The 19,490-nt window shown below is 34.5% G+C and overlaps 1 pseudogene; it reads left to right on the top strand.

The window, feature by feature from the left end:
• Positions 1–19,490, top strand: part of LOC138311480 (E3 ubiquitin-protein ligase rnf213-alpha-like) — a 127,485-nt pseudogene that overhangs the window by 97,435 nt on the left and 10,560 nt on the right.

Genomic DNA, 19,490 nt, shown 5'->3' with positions numbered 1-19,490 from the left:
GAAGGGGAACAGAACTTGTATAAATTTTTGCTATGACCCCCGGGGGCAGGAGGGGCGGGGCCCAATAGGGAAATAATGGTAAATCCTTTAAATCGCTGCTAGTCATAGAGTTCTGCATGGAATATAACCAAATTTGGCCAGAAACATCCTTGGGGAAGGGGAATAGAGATTGTATAAATTATGACTTTGACCCCCCGAGGGCAGGAGGGGCGGGGACTGATAGCGGAAATAGAGGTAAATATTTAAATTCCTTTAGAAAAGAAACAATGAAGCTGTATTCAAAACATAACTTGGCATTACGAACCAGGTGAGCGATACAGGCCCTCTGGGCCTCTTGTTCTGTTAGGTATTTGACTCCGCTATGAGAATGTTAACGTGCTATGCTACAATAATATATTTGTTGATTTTCCTGCCAGTTATTTGACTCTTCTATGAGAATGCTACTGTGGTGTGCTACACCAGATGCAGTGATGAGACGGATTCATGAAGAACAAGGAGATTTACGAGAGATATACTGGAAAGAACAGCAGCACGAGTGTATATCTACTTACCTGTATCAGAAAATTAGAAAGGAAAAACGAAAAAGCCATTTTGCTCAGGTAAAATACTTTTATTGCTATGGTGTCATAATATTGAGAAAATATTAAAAAGTGTTATTTAACTATAGGTTGAATGTCTAAAATTATCATCATATCTACGCAGCATACAAAAGTAAGTTTTGTCACAGAAAATGTATTTTTAACGTTCGATGTAATGTCTGATATATCGTGTGGAATCAAATAGAATATTTTTGAAGGTTACGACTCACTCCAAACTGATCACAAGCAAGGACCTGGAAGAATTGTCGTTAACACTTGAGATCCCAGTAGGCAACATGGTGCTTCTGAACCTTCAGTCATTTGACACAGAACAACAGTTTTGTAGACAAGTCAAGTGAGTATAATATTCACAAATAAAATATGTAGATTTACTGTCGCTGAGAATACATGGCAGGGAGAGCCGGGACTCTCTGAACTCTAGATGCATGTTTTACCGTTGAGCTACTTGCAGTGTTGCCAACCTGTAAATATTCAAAAGGGGTATTAACAGGGTCCGGGCTTATATATTTGGTATCCAAATTTTACTATCGCTTTGTATAAACTATAGGAAGGTAAATAGAAGAAGAAAAAAGGCAAAAGATAGATGTTTATCTATACAAAGGTATTCATGAATAGTTATAATTTCATATGTAAAGACCTGTGTGCTATATAAAACAAACAAAACTATATGTGTCGTAATTTCTCTGCTGATAAATCAAGAGGAGCTTTGAATATGTTGTGCACAGACATTTTGAGAATTACAATACTTGCAATGCAAAAGGTTGTAATTTTACACAGACAAAAAAATATCTGAAAATGACAGTACTATCAAAGATAATTACATTTACGTTTCAAGAACAGTATAATGAGTACATATGTTTAGACCATGAAGCCGAATTGTCATCTACGATTTAATTTCATAATTGTAGTTTTACTACTAATTGTAAAATGACTTCTATTGTAACTAATGTTTATAATGTATTAAATGATTTCCACAACTTAACTATATCCGCCGTAACGAAGTTAAGGGAGAATACTGGAATCGGGTTGTTCGTCTGTCCGTCCGTCCCTCCGTCCGGTCGTCTAGCCGTCCGTCTGTCCTTTGTCTGTATGCCGTAGACGTACCTTTGCCTGGCGAACTTCTCCTAAATTATTTGAACGATTTTGATAAAATTTGGTTATTACCTAGTACTTAATTGTTCTCGTTCCTTATGGTTTCAGTAAATTACTAAAAAAAATAGCTTTTCAATATGTTTTCCCTATTATGGAACATATTTATTTAAAAGTCAATTTAGAACTTGTACAAACATGGTAATTTTCAAAACTACGGTTACTTTATTTTGAAATTGTCCCGATCATTTCTCGATCGATTTAAGTACTAAGTATTAGATAGCATAATAACGGAATTAACTTCATTCTATGACTTAGTTGCAAATATGTTTTGATATTAAATAGATTTGGAATTTTTATATGTTGTAAGACCCTGTTCACATATTTAGGATACGGTTTGGTATATCCTTAAAGATGCGTTTTGCCTTTTTTGAAATGTAGCTCTATTATACACAGAGAATAAAATATTAAGAAGTCATCATCATTTCAATGTTATGCACAAACAATGATGCCCTATTTTGTAGACATCATAACATCCTGATCTGTTACGTACGTTCCTTGTCCTGTTTTAGTATTCATCTGCAAACATGATGTATTTTCTTTAGTATTTTCATTATCTCTTGCTCATTCATAATTTTCGTTGAAAACAAAAATGTGTTAATGATGTCCTAACCCCGCGTCTCGGTAACCAAAAACAATGATTAAGGCAATCAGATGACCCAAATTAACACTCCTACTTTGTTTAGTTGTTTTTGTAATTGTTTCTGTTCTTAATTGTATTGTAGACCAGCAGCTATGTATTTCATGTTCATACGTAGGTATTTTATAAACATAAATATTAATTATCTCCAATATGTTTCCATTTAAAAATGATTTTTGAAAATACATTTTAGTTGAATTATGTTATATATCAAGCAATAACGTTCCTTTAAAAACTTTAACACTTTTTCGTTTATGCAAAAGCAGTTTCACAAAAAATGGGAGGAACACGTATAAAAGGATGTATATTTTTTTAAAATTTTGATGCGACACATCTGCGACGTCTTAGGGCCACTATCTGATTTTATTTATCTTATACGTACAAGATACTATCGTATTACCGCGCGGGACACCATACCGTTGACAAACGTACATACCTTGCTATATTTTGCGTGAAGTGTTGAAAGGTTTTACGAACATTTAAAAGAAATATGCATCTACTTGGAACCTTTCACAGAAAGCATTTTACAGATATCGTCGGGGTTTTGTCAAAAACGTCCATAAGAGAGGTATTAAACCATTTGCCTCTGGAGTATCGTATATATAAAGTCTTTTGTGCTAATGTAAGGGTATGACAGGTTTCTTAGGAGACCCATTGCGTCCATTATTACATTGTAGATTACACTGAATATGTGTTGAGAATTTAGGATAATATCATCGTTTGTTTTTGTTATTCACAGGGTCTGTTTTGAGAGGGAGGAAGAAGAAATAATTTTGATAGTCCAGACAGATTGTGGGGATCAGAACGCTAGTCTGGTGGCATGTGCCAGGTACTGTGTACAAGACGAACTGCAACAACTGGACCCCCAAACCAACAGGCATGCCATCTTTGTCATACAGCTGCCGAGGTTTGCTGGAGGCTGTTTCAATGGATTCCAGGTTAGCTGCCACATAATAGAGCATAATGAAATAGCTTTTCACCACTTTCTTCCAAACTCTGTTTACTAAATAATCTCCACCCAATTTATCTTTAAAAAAGTTCCATCTATCTGATGTTGTAAAAAAACATTATCGGTGTAAATGTCATACCTTTCTTGAACTCTGAGGGTTATGCTGATTTTTCATAATCTTTATTCGTTTTGACTAATTAAAGGGTCAATTCAGATTAAGAGTACATAAAAGGGACAATTCAGCCTAAGAGTTTATTTGTCTAGAACTAATCAAATCGCTCTTACCTTATTAGTGCCTGTTCCTGTCTAAAAAAAACTCAACTCCTCGGTAGTTATATATGTATTGCCTTTGCTTAAAGATGCTCCTCCGCTGACGCATGGTATTTTTTCCTCTATCAAAAAAAAGAATCAGATGAATTAGCATTTTTTTTCTTCAGTTACAAAGGTAACTTACATTACAGCATTACCATCGTTGAAAAGTTTGAGCTTCTTATCTCACTTTTAAGATAAATATATTTTATTAATTGTAATTAATTGTATCAAGAAAGAAATCTGTGGCATTGGGTCTATATGGAATGAAGTGCTGATTGTGCATGCACCAAAAGCAAAATAAATAATTTTATGTTGTTTTGTGCTAATTACAGACATATGTAAAGGATTAAACATCAATTACTGTTCAAATAAGGGATATTGGTTGTGCTCCGTCGGCGATTGAGGATCTTTAAGTTACGTGGCATTGACTCGAGTATGGGCACAGCCTACATATTGTATCTCCTTAATCGTATTGCTTAACAATTTTGAATTTCAACGGTGTCAATTCAAATACCATGATATTTAACTTCGTGGTTATGTAACAGATTTAGCCTCACTGAATTGTGCCTTTTAAAACCACGGGTGTATGACACGGTTTTGGTACTGACGTATATATAATAGTGCATTACAGAATACATTATCTATGGCGAACGTCGGGTGTACGAAATCTTGCTATTAATACATTTCTGTCTGTTTGAAGTGCGGTCGATGGCATTCTCTCCATATGGATGACCTTCGACCAGAGAAAGATATGGTAGGAATGCTCCTAATATCAGGCAAGTCTGTTGGGGTATTAATACAGCATGCGATAGAAGAAAATACTGAATTACCTGCTATGGAATCAGATGCCGTGGAAGAGCACCAAGATGTCAGACAAAACGACATGGATGAAGAAGAATTAAATTTTTACAATGTCAAGACAAACATACCTTGTTCAGCACCCTGTCACAAACTACTCCCGTGGAAAACTTAGTACTGAGATGTATTCTTGCTGCATTGGTAATGGTCAAGGATACAAAGATGGATGCTGAAAGGTCAACAGTAAGGGTCAATCAGCTGATGGAGTTACTACACTTTGGGAAAACTGATCTAGGTAAAATGCATTTTGTCTGTTATTGCTACGATACAAATAGTGTCATACTACTTACCGTTTGATAACCACAACTCCATGTCCAATATTCAATTGTTTTAATCTTGAATCATACTATCAGTTGCTGAGACCAAAACCTTGATCCCGAAGTGAATCTTTTTTTTGTCTGAAGTGACCTATTCTAATCCCTCTTTTTTGTCGTTGTATGTCGTGCGTCGCAAATTCAATGATATTTTGCACAAACTTTTTAAGACATAAGGCCAATCAAAATTATGAATAATATAGCTCCCACCCTTCATTTGAGTGAGGGAGAGGCCAAAAGGGGGTAAAATTGACAAAAACTAAAATAAAATCTTCTCAAAATCTTCGCAAATGTGGTAGAATAAAATACCCCAGACTAAATAGGTACACTGTGCACACATAAATGTGACCGTTATATATATTACGGTCATCAAAAATGGATGCAGGCAAAAGTAGTTTTGCTTCAGCATTTGCTGATTTTGATATTGTATGGTAATTGCGAAGAGATTCCATGGGTAACCAGATAATCATCTGTACCTGCTACATCGATATATTGCCGAGATAACCGTAATATGTAACGTGTTTTCAAAACCAGGTGATCGTAATATGTTTTATGGATTACCGTTTTTGCTGAAACATGAAAACTTATCCAAGTCAACTAAACCTTAACGTATGGTTCAATAACGTACGGTTAATGTTATCTTAAGCTATATTCATACTTTACACTGATACTGACTTAATTTGATACATATATGTAAGTGCATAAAGAGACTTTACACTAGTTTATACATGTAAAAGATACGCCTCTTCACAGTGTATTTAAGGATTGATTGTCAATTTTGTTGCTTGCATTGACTGATGAAGAAAGTTAATCTCGTGCAAATGAAGTGAACTGCGAAGCAGTTCATGTAACATTTGCACGAGATTAACTTTCTTCATCAGTCAATGCAAGCAACAAAATTGATAATCAATCCTTATATTTACATTAACCAATCTAAAAATTCCGCTGTTAAAAAAAAGTCAAATTATATGTGTTCGGTATAAGATTATTATACAATTTTGCAATATTGTACCAGTTATCGTACATGTCTGTACAGCTACGGAACAGCCGCCAGTTCAGTTCTTCTCGTCACCAAGGCAACACAAAATGTAGTTCCGAAAATAACTTCATTCTTTTTGCGTTGTTACGATAAAAAACGGCGATTTTGAAATATTGTTTTTATATTCAAGAATTAATGGCTTAAATTTTATCATAAAACATTATTATGTAGCTTCAAATACAAAAATTGCTGCGCAGTAGTACTAGCAGTGCAGTCAATGTGTAATCCGGTCGCTCGATTGAGCAGGGGTCCGGTTTCGAAGAAAATGACGATTGTGGTGAAAATGCTGAATAGTTGGTATCTAAACATAATCAAACCTTTTAAAAACTCAATTATAATTGTTATGGAATTAACTGAATGTTGTATTTCCGTCTGATATTTATTTGTAGCTGACATTTAAATATGTATTAACTAAATCTGTTGTGAAATCCAACCCCTGTGTCTATAGTATGTAATGCAGTCCAATAATCATGCTTCCGGGGCTCAATAAAACGTGTTAAAATGCGGGACTTAGTCGCAGATCACTGGAAGACTTCTGTGTTTATTCTTGAAAATGTGATAACTTCTCTGTCTACTGGAGTTTGGGATTAAAATTCGGTATAAAGTAAGTAGAGAAACATCGATTTGAAATGTTGGCGGTTTCCAACGACCCTCCAATGCCGTGGATTTTGACACTCACAGAATCGTTTCGTTAGGCTTAATGTCACTGAAATTAGCCTGTTTGCTGTTTGAGCGTATTTTCATGGAATCTATCGTTTTTAAGCTTACATGTATGACACCGTTTCACATATATTATACACATATAAACTATTTGCGTTCGATTATGCCTACTAGGCTATGCGATGAGTGGTGAACCTCACTGCGTTCGGTCCTAACGTGACGCTAACCCAAATTACACTTTTTGAAGATAACATTGTTAAAATTTTGTTACGTGTGCTTGAATTAAGATATTTCTCTAAACATTAAACAAATAAATGCTTTTAGTTTTAATTTCATGCTTTGTTTACTTGTCAGCAGTGCATATATTTATAGGCCTAAATAGAGAGCTTTGAAGCATCCCCGGTTCAGGCTATGCTCAGCATTTGTTTTACCTGGGCTTGAGCCTAATTCAGTGTTTCATCAAAATACGTGTAAAATATCTCTAGGCGACTATAATATTATATTACTGACAATTTATGATATCACTTTATCGAGCATTTCTGTCTGTGTTTCTAAATGTACAACGATAGGCCACATCGCAGAAAGTTCGTTCAAAACTGAAGCGGCGTAAAACTACAATGTAGGTCAAAATGTAAACAATGTCAAAATGTATTCTCACGCCGGTCAGAGGTCAGCGCGTGACCAAGCATCTTCATCGGGAAATGAAGTGATCGGAGTTTACTAGTTTCATTGAGGCGAAGCGAAGTGAAAATGTAAATATTCATATATGAAGAATTACCCAGCATATTATCTATTAGCTCAGGAACTTGGCACGAATCTTATGTGCACTTTCGATAAATATCGTTTAAAGCATTATACCATCTTTAAACTAGTGATATTTTACTAACCTATATCACTTCTTTTGTGTATTTGAACAAAACTAAGTTGATAAAAAAGTGTGTATGTACCGGGGCTAACCCTTGAGTTTTACTGTGTAAATTGTTGTGTAGCTTGTAAAGTATGATAAAATATGCGAAAAAATAATTCCGGAAAATAAGTTCACAAGGTTTGAAAACATATTTCTGTTACCAAATAACCATGCCGTTATAAGGGACCCGCATCGATATACGGATGCCCTATAGTAATCAGGTTGTCCGTCTATCCGTCTATCCGTCCGCCTGTCTCGATTTGATACCCAGATAATAAATTGAGAACTAATGGATGGATTTTGATCAAATTTATCATGGTAGCATATGGCCGGAAAACAAGTTCACAAGGTTGAAAACATATTTCTGTTACCAAATAACCATGCCGTTATAAGGGACCCGCATCGATATACGGATGCCCTATAGTAATCAGGTTGTCCGTCTGTCTGTCTATCCGTCCGCCTGTCTCGATTTGATACCCATATAATAAATTGAGAACTAATGGATGGATTTTGATCAAATTTTATCATGGTAGCATATGGGAAAATACAGCTTCGTATGGAATTTGCGGTCAAAAAGTAATAGATTGTTTCACAAAATATTAGTTTCCAGACGATAACTTGAGACGGATTTTGATCAAATTTCACATAGCGGTTAAAGATATGAGAAAATACAGAGGAGGATTGAACTTGGGGTCGAAAGGTCAACTACAATGGTTACTGTTACTAAAAAAAAGATTATTTCACAAATATTAGTTTCCGGATGATAACTTGAGAACACATCAACGGATTTTGATAAAAGTTTATATAATGATAACATAGGAGATAACATAGCTTGGGATTGGATTTATGGTCAAAAGGTCAACTACAAAGATCACTGCTACTAAAAATAGATTGTTTCACAAATTTTAGTTTCCGAATGATAACTTGAGAACACATCAACGGATTTTGATCAAACTTCACACAATGATAGCATACGAATAAATACAGTTTGGGATTTAATTTTGGGTCAAAAGGTCAACTACAAAGGTCACTCATACTTAAAATAATTTTTATTTCACAAGTTTAGCTTCCGGACAATAAATTGAGAAAAACATCAACGGAATTCGTTCAAACTTAATATATTGATAGTATGATTTAATAACCGGATTAGAGTATCTGCAGTTACCCATATCCAACATGGCGACGGTACAGAAATACGAGAAAATGGTACTGTCTGTTCACAGAATAGACGGGTATTTTTCATGCATATCCGCCGTATATTGTGTCTTCTGACAATATTAGCAAAATTTGAAGCGTAAGTCATATGTACAGATATCCACAGACAGTTGGAATCAAGCATGTAAAATTGCGTATTCTTAGGGTAACTCAAAAGTGATGATTAGGGTAACTTACTTGCTATCTGCAGAAATGATGCGGGTAACTTCTATTGATGAACACGGGCATATTGTATAAAGAAGTTTCGATGGGATTTTCCTCCGAAAATTAGTTAAATTTTATTTGAATTATTTTTTAAACGGGTACACTTAACCATTTTGAAATAGATGTACATCAAGTTCAAGTTTCTTTATTCCGCGGACCTTACGGCCCATAGGCAAAACATAAATACATACATGGTTACATTATACAATTATACACGAGAGTGATTGTTAAACTCTGCAAAATGAAAGCATTTCTCTTATTGTATTTTTGACAACATAGTGCACTAACGTACATGTATAATTTGAAAATATGTCAAGATATCATTGACACTAATTCATACACAATACAATTCATGTGTGGTATATTTCTTAACAATACAAGTAAGCATACATAAACACATATACAAGATATATGCACTCGTCTGGCATTCTAATATACTTAATTGCGATTTAAATTTCTTTTCTTAAATGCATGATATGTGTATTTTTCCAAGATTGTTTAATTCTTTAATAATTGCAAGTTTGAAAACACTGCGATATTTGAAATAATACCTTTAATACGTACATACATACGATTGTCCGAAAATAAAACATTGCGAAATATTTTTAAATGACAAAAATCAGAGTCTAAAGACCAAGACAAAGTGAAAATCTGAATTGCACCAAGTAAGGTGAATGTATATCGCCAATTCACAATCATGTTAAGACACGATGACTTATGTACGATGTGAGTGCTAAGATTATAATGGGAATATCATCACTGCATAATTTAGCAACGTCTGTTAAACTTGCAAAGCGGACAAAGATGAATTAATAAGGATTACATGTAATTTCTGGAGATCGCGATGAGGTGGCTGTTAGAGTCGAGCCCCTGTGAAGCCATTTCTAAATAAAACCAAATTACATTGTATGAAAATTTTGAAAGTGCATGTTCATAGCGATCGAATACAAAAATTAAATTAAATTGTTTTTGATTAAAGACAGACCACCAGAAAAAAAAAAACTTGTATTGAAGTACCCATCGCAATCCACGTCTTATTCTACATATCATTCTCATCTCAGCAAATGTAGCATGCTTCCCCAATTATCACTTGATTTTTCTGTAATACATGTACATAATGTTTAACTGTTGCTCTTCTGGGCTTATAATAAACAAAAACAAAAAACAAAAAAACAAAAATAAAAATAAAGCATCAACTCTGTATCGACCCTGACTACAATTGTACTGTATAAAAATGATCTTACTTAAACATTTCAAATATCAATATGAAGAATGTTTATACCATTAAATGTACACGTAGGTGGTAAAATTAATCCGAAAAACAACTAGAATACCTTATAAATTTCGCTATTCAAAAATGCATCGGTGAGTTTTACCCTATTCACGATGTTCCTGTTACCCTAATCACGTCAAAATTGACATTTTGAGTTACCCTAATCGTACGTAATTTTCCATGCTTCATTCCAACGTCCGTAGATCTCTGTGCATATGACTTACGCTTCAAATATTGCTAATATTGTTGGAAGACACGGTCTACGGCGGTTATTAAAAAAATGCCCGTCTATTCCGTGAACAGACAGTACGATTTTCTCGTATTTATTTTTCGTCGCCATGTTGGATATGGGTAACTTCAGTTACCCTAATCCGCTTCCCTCTGTGAATTTGCCATACATTAGAAAATGAGATTGACATCAGGGAACGTGTGTTGCTTGCAACCCTTACTGTTAGCTTGTTGATTGAAAAGGATATCGTACAGGTCAAATGATGTCTCAGAAAATTACGTGTAGAGTTAATAATGGAAGATAAATACTTATGCCGGCTCTTAACATTCGATCTATACCTTTTGTGACGTACTTACATTCGATTCTTTTGTGATACATGTAAAATTATCTTAACCAGACCCTAAACAGAAAATATAATGAAAGACATCATTTAAAGTTACCCAATCCTTTTACAGTTTACAACGTTTCGTTTGAAGAAACCGATGATTAGCCCTAGATTAGAAATTCAGATAGGTGTACTATAATTAATCATTTAAATTGATGTACCATTTATGTTAAATATCTGTTCATGCTAGTTCATGCTAAATATACATGCGGTAAGTTGCGGTGTATTCATTAAGTACCCTGCCTTCTCGAAATACAATACGTCGATCAAACATGTAACTGCTTAATCAACAAATCAAAATCATTTTTCCTGTCGAGCTGTGTTAACTTTAAAGGTATATCAATTATTTACTATTTTGTGCAAATCTAAATATTAATAAAATATGGTAATTGTTTTAGTATCCTCCAACCTTGTGAAGGGTATATGTAAGCATCTGGGTGTGTTGATGGTTGAAAAGGAACAAACTTTTGTCGACCCCGATAACTGGCTTTCGATAGAAGCAGCTAAAGCTGAGGTTATCAACACAGCAGGAACATTCAGGTATATTAACATTTCCGTTTTTTCTTTGCTATATAACCATACCAACTGAGAGATCGTTTACACTTGTTTTAAACACATAGGTTTACTGTGGAAGAATGCACACATAGTAACACATGACTTCCACAAGAAGTGTGTATATACTTTCGATTCAGCCAGATTTGTCAATACCGATACAATTATCTGTATTGACAAATTCCCACTGTAATAAATGTATGAATGTAATGGAACTCTTACAAAATATGTCATAAATAAAATATTAAAGAAATATTTATAACTGGAATGAAAAATAGATATAATTATTGTGGAACTATATTTTGTGTGCTCTTTTAATTTGACAGATGTTTATCGGAAATTTAAATTTAAAAGAAATGGTCGTTCAAAATATACACATAGCGCATGTCAGGTTGAAATATCTGCACACAAAATCCAGTTTACAAACAAGTTAACAATAAAAGATAAAAATCATTCCTTAAATAAAAGTGAAGTTTTACATCAAAGCATATTTTGGTGACAAAAATATTGCAGTAATTCCCCTTGATGTTTTAATCACAAATTAGCATTTCTGTATTGATTTTTGATTTCACAATAAAGCAGTTTCTTTTATTGTCATTTTCCCTATCATTGTTTCAACCAACAACATTTTCAATTTCACAGACGAGCATTGACCCAGAGCCTTGATACCAAGGTGACTCCGCTATTGACTGGAATCATTGCATTTATGGATACTAACAGGAATTTGGAGAGTTTGGATCAGGCCAAAGCAGGGGACTGGATCCAACAACTGTGGCTGGGAATCATCAACTGCACCAAGGCCACAGGTCTACAGTACTCACAGTTGGTGTCACCAGGACAAACCAAGCAGGAACTGCATGAGGTTATGGTCAAACACACCGCCACTGACGGACACTTGTTTACCGCCAAGATGCCCTTTTCTTGGATTTATGTCAGACTGATAGAGGATTTAATCAGCACCAATAGGAAAAACAGACCTGACCAGAAAGGTAAATGCCCAAAACCATATTGTTTCTCTCTTCAGCCCGGATGACCATTAAAATGACACACTAAGCAATACTGTATCTCTGCTTTCATCTTTCACGGGGGAGAAACTACGTCACATACATGGTTGTCGTTGCAATCAAAATGGCGGAAAATTGTTCGCTTCAAGGTAAAAAATGGTATGCTGTGTCACCAATAACGACAATCTCAATAAGACAATGAGTGCACCGTACCCCGGACATTTCCGTGTAACTGTAGCAAGTGTTATTTGTGTTATAAATCTCTCCGTTTCTTCAAACACTCCAACACAATATCAAAATATTGCATGATATCGTTAACACAATCAAGCGTGGTTATGTAAATAATCCAAATTTCCGATATATTCATATGTAATGTAATATAATGTCTTGCTGAGAATTGGTCATTTTATACGGTTCAGTTTTATTGTGTAGTAGTTAAGCGATATAAACAAGTACGATAAAAAGCATACAAACATTTTAATATTGAATTGCATACTCATTACTTTGCTCCATTGCTCCATCATCAGTAATAGGCACCGAATATAGCTTTAAAGACGACATCACTTTCTTTCTAAAAGTCTTATCGGCTACATAATTGCGGCTAAGTGCCCCCTACAAGCCCATCGCTAAAGAAAGGCCGTCCAAATTGCCAGTTGATTACACATCAAATTTTCAACACGTTCACTATATGGCAATGCTGAACAAAACATATCATGTTAAGTCGAAATAATTATCTTACCAGGTCGACTTTCTATCGAGCTTAGTCGACTATTTCACTATGTGATGGCAGATACATGCCATACGCCCTCGGTCATTATTTATTCTACTCGGGTAATATAACACCATATCGACCTCAAGAAAGGTCCATAATTGATATATAGCCACATGTGACGAAAAAAAAATAAGAAACGACATGCTGACCCAAATTTAACCATTCAGTAACTTAGCATATCGGCCATTATATTAAATTAATTATTACAAACAGATGGGTTATACGTTATAACGTTAATCAGGAGGGAAATCGCGAACTTGTGATTGGATTTCTTACAAAAACCTGTATGCGATAACCGAAGAATATTCAAAATTATCTTGAAAACAAAGATAACACAACATCACGAGACGGTCAATATAAAGCATATTATAAATATATATGTCACTCCGCTTTTTTTAAAAAAATTCAATGTTTAATATTGTAACGTTACAACCAAGTTGATGTTGCGCCTATGAACTAAACTGCCGAAAAGTGCGTTTATCAGGGTGATGTCCAATGGCCATCGTGTTCCTTTTAACAAACTGATCAAAGAATCCATTTCAAAAAGGCAAAATAACTCTTAAACGAATTTAAAAACTAAGAACTTTCGATTCGTACTATATGATGTTAACCGCGTAATAGAATGTTCCTAATTAGGTCAGAATACGTCCTCGGGTGATATAACACAACGTTGACCTCAACAAAAGTCCAAAATTAATAAATATCATACACATTTGTGAGCATTATTGCTAAACCATGAAGCTAACATTGACCTCCACATATGTTCATAATTAATACATGTCAAATACATTTGTGTGCTTTTATGATTAAAAGATAATAATATGACATAATATTTCAATCTAAGGCATAAAAGGCTTTTGTAAAAGTATTACTTATACTAGTATATATTTGCAACTTTTACATAGTATTAAAGCACCATGGAGAAGGCTAACGGAATCGGGGTGCTCAGTACGTACCTCTGACTTAGGGGGCGCTTATATAATTAGGCGGTATTGATGGGAGCTCGAAGCCACTGATGGACACATACAGACAGAGCATCTTGGATGATGTTTACATTTTCGCTGGCAATATACGGAGCATGCCCCTACTCGCATGACTTATGTGGCTTAGCTTAAACGAATCGTGCATCCTTGGCTTCAATCATGCAAAAATTGTTGGTGTTTAATTTTCCTCTCAATATCTGTGTCTAAGATAACATTGAAAAAATGTAAACAACTACCGTTGGCCATTTTCTCGCTTCGAGCTCCCCCAAAGCCGCCTAAGCAACCCCTAAATCAGAGGTACGCACCTCCTGCGCACCCCGATTCCGCTAACCTTCCTCCTTGGTGTAAAGTGAGTACCTTCATACATGTAACAACTTTTTTTTTCAAAGTGCGTTGAAAACTGCACCATATCTTTCTATGAAACATTTTCTTTTCAGACTCCCTTACGATAATGAACACAGTTAAGGATATTCTGACAAGTCAGACACTTGGAATCATGCTGCAGCCACTGATGGACACATACAGACAGAGCATCTTGGAGGCTTACATCCATGACTTCGTCCACATGATGTATCAAGTTTCTTCTTCTCTACAAGAACATCGGGTAATGTTCAATGTAGTTGTCTTTTAAAAATCGAACCTGTATTGTATTCTGTTGGTGCTATTGCCAAATCATATTTCCCGTTGCCCCCGTCAGTGGAGCCTCTTCTTGTGACGTCATAAGTAGCCCGCTATCATTCGCGGTAAAAAAACAAATCCATGAAAATAAAATAAAATAATTAGTATACATCCAACATTTAATCAATATTTTTAGGATATTTAACATTTTAACATTATAACTACAAATATCGTTTTTCATTTCGGTAGTACATAAGGACGAACAAAAATTGCACATTGCGTCATTAGGTCATGACGGCTGTCAGAACTACGTATATCATCACATGAAATTGTAGTGTTTTACTTTTACAATATATTTATATTTTTTTATATTTGGTATTTTCGAACCTATTAATCTCTATAAACTATTCTTCATGTTCGATATAACAGATACAATTAAATTCATCGTTTAAAACATATTCTGTACATAACAAACACTAAATTCTTCTTACTTTATAGGCTACACAGCACCAACTTTTTTAAGAACACAGCTTCTAAATATACAGTTTATTGACATACAGCTTCATGACAATACCACATCTAAAACTATAACACACAAATAAAATCTCAATAGACAATGGGTGCACCGTTCCCTGGACGTTCCCATGTAACTGTAGTAAGTGTTATTTGTGTTATAAATCTCTGCGTTTCATTCCTGGACAATTTCAAAATAGTGCATGATATCGTTAACACCATTACGTGTGGTTTTGTTTATAATCCTTTCTGCATATTTGCGATGACGCATGTTGAATACTGTGTTATATTTATGTCACATACTGTAATTAATCGCTGTTTAATTACGTATGTAATCCACGTATCCAGATATAATATCTACTAATATATAAGAATGATGGCGTTAACACTTAAAAATCATTTTTCAATAATGTCTGATTCCAAAATGGGAGTTTGCTCGCTTCATGGGTTGGTCTGGTACTGCAAGCTATGTACTCGTATCGACGATGTGGATTCCTGTAAGAAAAATTATGAGAATTGAAACAGTTTTGAAATGAAAATTTAAATATTTCAATGAAATTTTTAACCTAGACTTTTGAGTTTTACTTATAACTATAGAATAGTTAGTGCACTACAGGGAAATATGAGCAACTGAATTAACTCGAATATCAGGGGGAGATAACTCATATTTTTTATTCACCCACCCTCCATTTTTTTGAAATTTCTAGCAAAAAATATCCAGAACAGAAAATGTAAGCAAAGCAAAGTTCCAGAACTGTCTCAATACTAATATAACTTAGTAAACAAAACAATATCATAAAGAAATGATTATAACATATTATGTCATAATATATCTGATATAACACAGCGAAAGTATCGTGCAGCTAATAAAATATGGAGAAAAAAACAGACCCAAAAATTTCAAATTTGCCTTGACTTTCTGAATTAGCTGATTCTAAAATTACAAATATATGCCAATTGATGTAAAAAAGGGAATTATTAACCTCTGCATGATTCCAAGGACAGATAAAATCAAATTTAGAGCAACATTTGAGCCCGAAAATCTGGTCAGAACTAAAGAATCATGCCTATTAGAAAGAAAATTATTTTGAAAAATAGAATAAAACTTATCTAACACTCACATATTGATGTAAACTAGTCAATTACAAGATCTGGAAGTGCAAGAATTACATAATTCACATTTAATTTGCACCATCTGAGCCCAGTTTCATTAACATTCCTTAATGGAATTCCTTAACTTAAAATTCTCCCCACAGTGTATCACGCGGATTCAGAGAAGTTTACTAAATATCATTGAAATACACACATATCCTATTCTAAGTCAGCAGACTTCCTAACCCCAAATCCCCCCACCCCCACCACCCCCACCCCGGCAAGGACCCCCTATCCCCTGTTTCATAATCGTGACAAAAACACTTTCAACACTTTCTAGGATATTGATTCATGTGCTAAGCTATATTAACAACATATAATTTATGTGTAACTTGATTTTTTTAACAAAATCCCCCAATTTACAATATTGTTATCAAGACAGAAAGGCATCCGTATTAAAAATAACTACCAAATATGTATGAAGTACAAGCAAAATACCTTCAACATTCGATTTTTAGTCAAAAACATGCAGATTGGGTTCAGGCAAATGGTGTCCAAGGACGCTGAATAACGAAAACGTCTTATCCGGGTTGTCATGCTATAGAGACCACAGAACCAATTGATTACCTCCCCCCCCTGTCAGAAACACACTTGACAGAATTTTAAAATTTCTTTACATATTTTACATCTACATGTATTGCCCAACCATCACATTAAACATTTGAAACTGATGCCCTAAATACCCAATCAGCAGGCTCAGAAACATTAACCTCTCTATAAAATCTTGTGCCGAAAAGGAGATTTCCAGGAATCTATTTTTGGTTTAATTCAGCGTTCCCTATTAGATAAGTGAGATCTATTTTATTGAATCTAAATTATGTTTTAAACAATTAGCATTCAATGTTAAAAGGTGTGTTCTTTTTCAGGATAGTTATATGTATATAAAATGGCGTCTCTGATTCGGTTTTATCTTCAATGTTAAGACGATCATCTATAAATTGATAAATTGCTAATGTTTCAAAGTTCCCTACTCCGGCCATCGCCATATTTGTTCTTAGGTTATGTTCACGTTGTTTGGGCGAGAATTCGTGAGAACATGTTCTCGCTATAACTCTCGGATAGGAAAAAAATTGTTCAAAAGAAACCATATAGGTGAAATGCCGGGACACATAATACAGTTTCTCTCTCACCTCAGTTGAGAAGTCACGCCTAAACAACTTACCTGTGTCACTCTATGGGACAGTTGCCACACCAATACATAAGTATGTTGACGTTTTGACAATATTGCTACGTTCCTCAAGGTTATAAAAACATTTTATGATAAAAATCTCAAGGTTTGATCCAAATACGCACCTGATGATCACATTTTACTCTTGCAGTAAAGTCGGTAATATTTACTTTTAATTAATATTATGGCAAAAATAGAGGTTATACGATAATAAACTAAAAAACTTTGCGGTGAACCGATGATAACCTGAATATAATTGTACACATAAAAAATTTTAGGGTACTCAAATAGAATACTTATTCTGCTGCTCAAATGAAAAACAAATAAAAATGAAAAAGTCGTATTTGCTGTTACATTTGGTATTTACCTACGATTTGTGTGTGATATGTCGTTATGAAGGCAAACTTACGTGATATTTTCAGTTACAACAGAAACACGCGATTTAAGTACGTTTATTCGAGTTAAGTTAGGCTAAAGGTCAAAGGGGCTGTAAATTTACCATTTTCAATGTAGGAGCACTGTAGTCATAATAACGGTCCGAAGGGGTTTGACGTATTATAGACATATGTATATTAATGAATTTAACAAATTTAAATAAAAAATAATCAAACATTTATCTTTCACCCTATTTGCATCATCCCCTTTGCAAAATATCATAGTATTTGTCCAGAATTGCGAAACAAAAATATCTCCTCATATATCGTTTTTGTACATATGACATTTTGGGACTGATCCATCATCAGGATGGCCGATAGCCAGTCAACTTTAATATTGGTAGTTGAAGTTTTGTCAATGTCAGACGTAGATCATTCTTTGGTGGGCGCCAAGGTCCCTTTGGAATCTCCTGTTTAATAATTTTGCCTGAATCTGCTCTATTAATTTTGCTTGAAGTAAATCTGGCATTTTTGGTCAAGACGCACGTCAGGGATTCCAAAATTTAATTTTGAAACCATTTTTATTTTTATTTAAAACCACCATATTGGATTACCAATGTTAGGATATATATGATTTTCAATTTCCCCGTTCTTCTGTAATGTGCTACCCTAGAGAGTAAATTGTAATTGTAACTGTAACACACGATACAATACGCAAGACGCGCACGTGCAGATACACATACACAATAGCGTGAATGAACATTAGTCACTGTTTGGTTGGTCCATTGTGTTCATCGACTTTTACATTTTCAAAGAGAAACAGACAACCAAGGAAGTCTGTTGAATTTTAAGCACAAATGGTATCTTTTGGAAAAACATAGGGAACAAAAATACCCGACTACTATGGTCAGCACTGACCTTGAACTCGGACCTGTTTGCTAAACTACTATGGTAAACAATTTCATAAATCACAAATTAAAATATTATGTCCCTGATGTAACAATTAACATCAGATCATAAACAGCTCTATCATATAATATACATATATTGTTTGTTTTTAATATAAAGCCTTTAATCACTTAATACTGAAAAATATATATTTTAGTTTTCCATGTCAGTTTTAGCCCAATCTTCCAAATTCAGACATTCTCATTTCAATTCCTATGTGCGACATTGTTTCATTTTCAGCTTGTTTGTGAGAGTGTATACATTGGATCTAGTACCATTGTCAGACATCAGGCTGCTGATGGTTTAGCCATGTTGATAGCTGTCCATTGGCATACCAGGAGGCCGTCAGCAGGTTTAGAAACTTCAGCAGTCTCAACCGTGTGTGGCCAGAATGTAGCGAGGCCATCATTGACTTTCAGAAAAGCAGTCCAAACTCCTTTCTCTGCTCTAATGAAGAAATAGTAAGTGACATGTTGTTATTAGTTCTACATTAGCTACCTGTAGATTTGTGTTGAAATGCAGCTGATCTTCTGTTCTGCCTGACTCCGCTTATTAGCTTACGTATTATATTTCAACTTCAAAGATTCGCATTGACCTTTGTTTTTTTATGAATTATGAATTCAAGAAAAATAATAGGATTTCTGATTCAATTAAGAAGTTTGGAAGAATTTTT

The sequence above is a fragment of the Argopecten irradians genome, unplaced genomic scaffold (assembly GCF_041381155.1).
Source record: "Argopecten irradians isolate NY unplaced genomic scaffold, Ai_NY scaffold_0030, whole genome shotgun sequence".
Classification (NCBI taxonomy): domain Eukaryota; kingdom Metazoa; phylum Mollusca; class Bivalvia; order Pectinida; family Pectinidae; genus Argopecten; species Argopecten irradians.
Note: the sequence above shows the minus strand (reverse complement) of the source record. Positions and strands in the feature narration are given on the sequence as shown.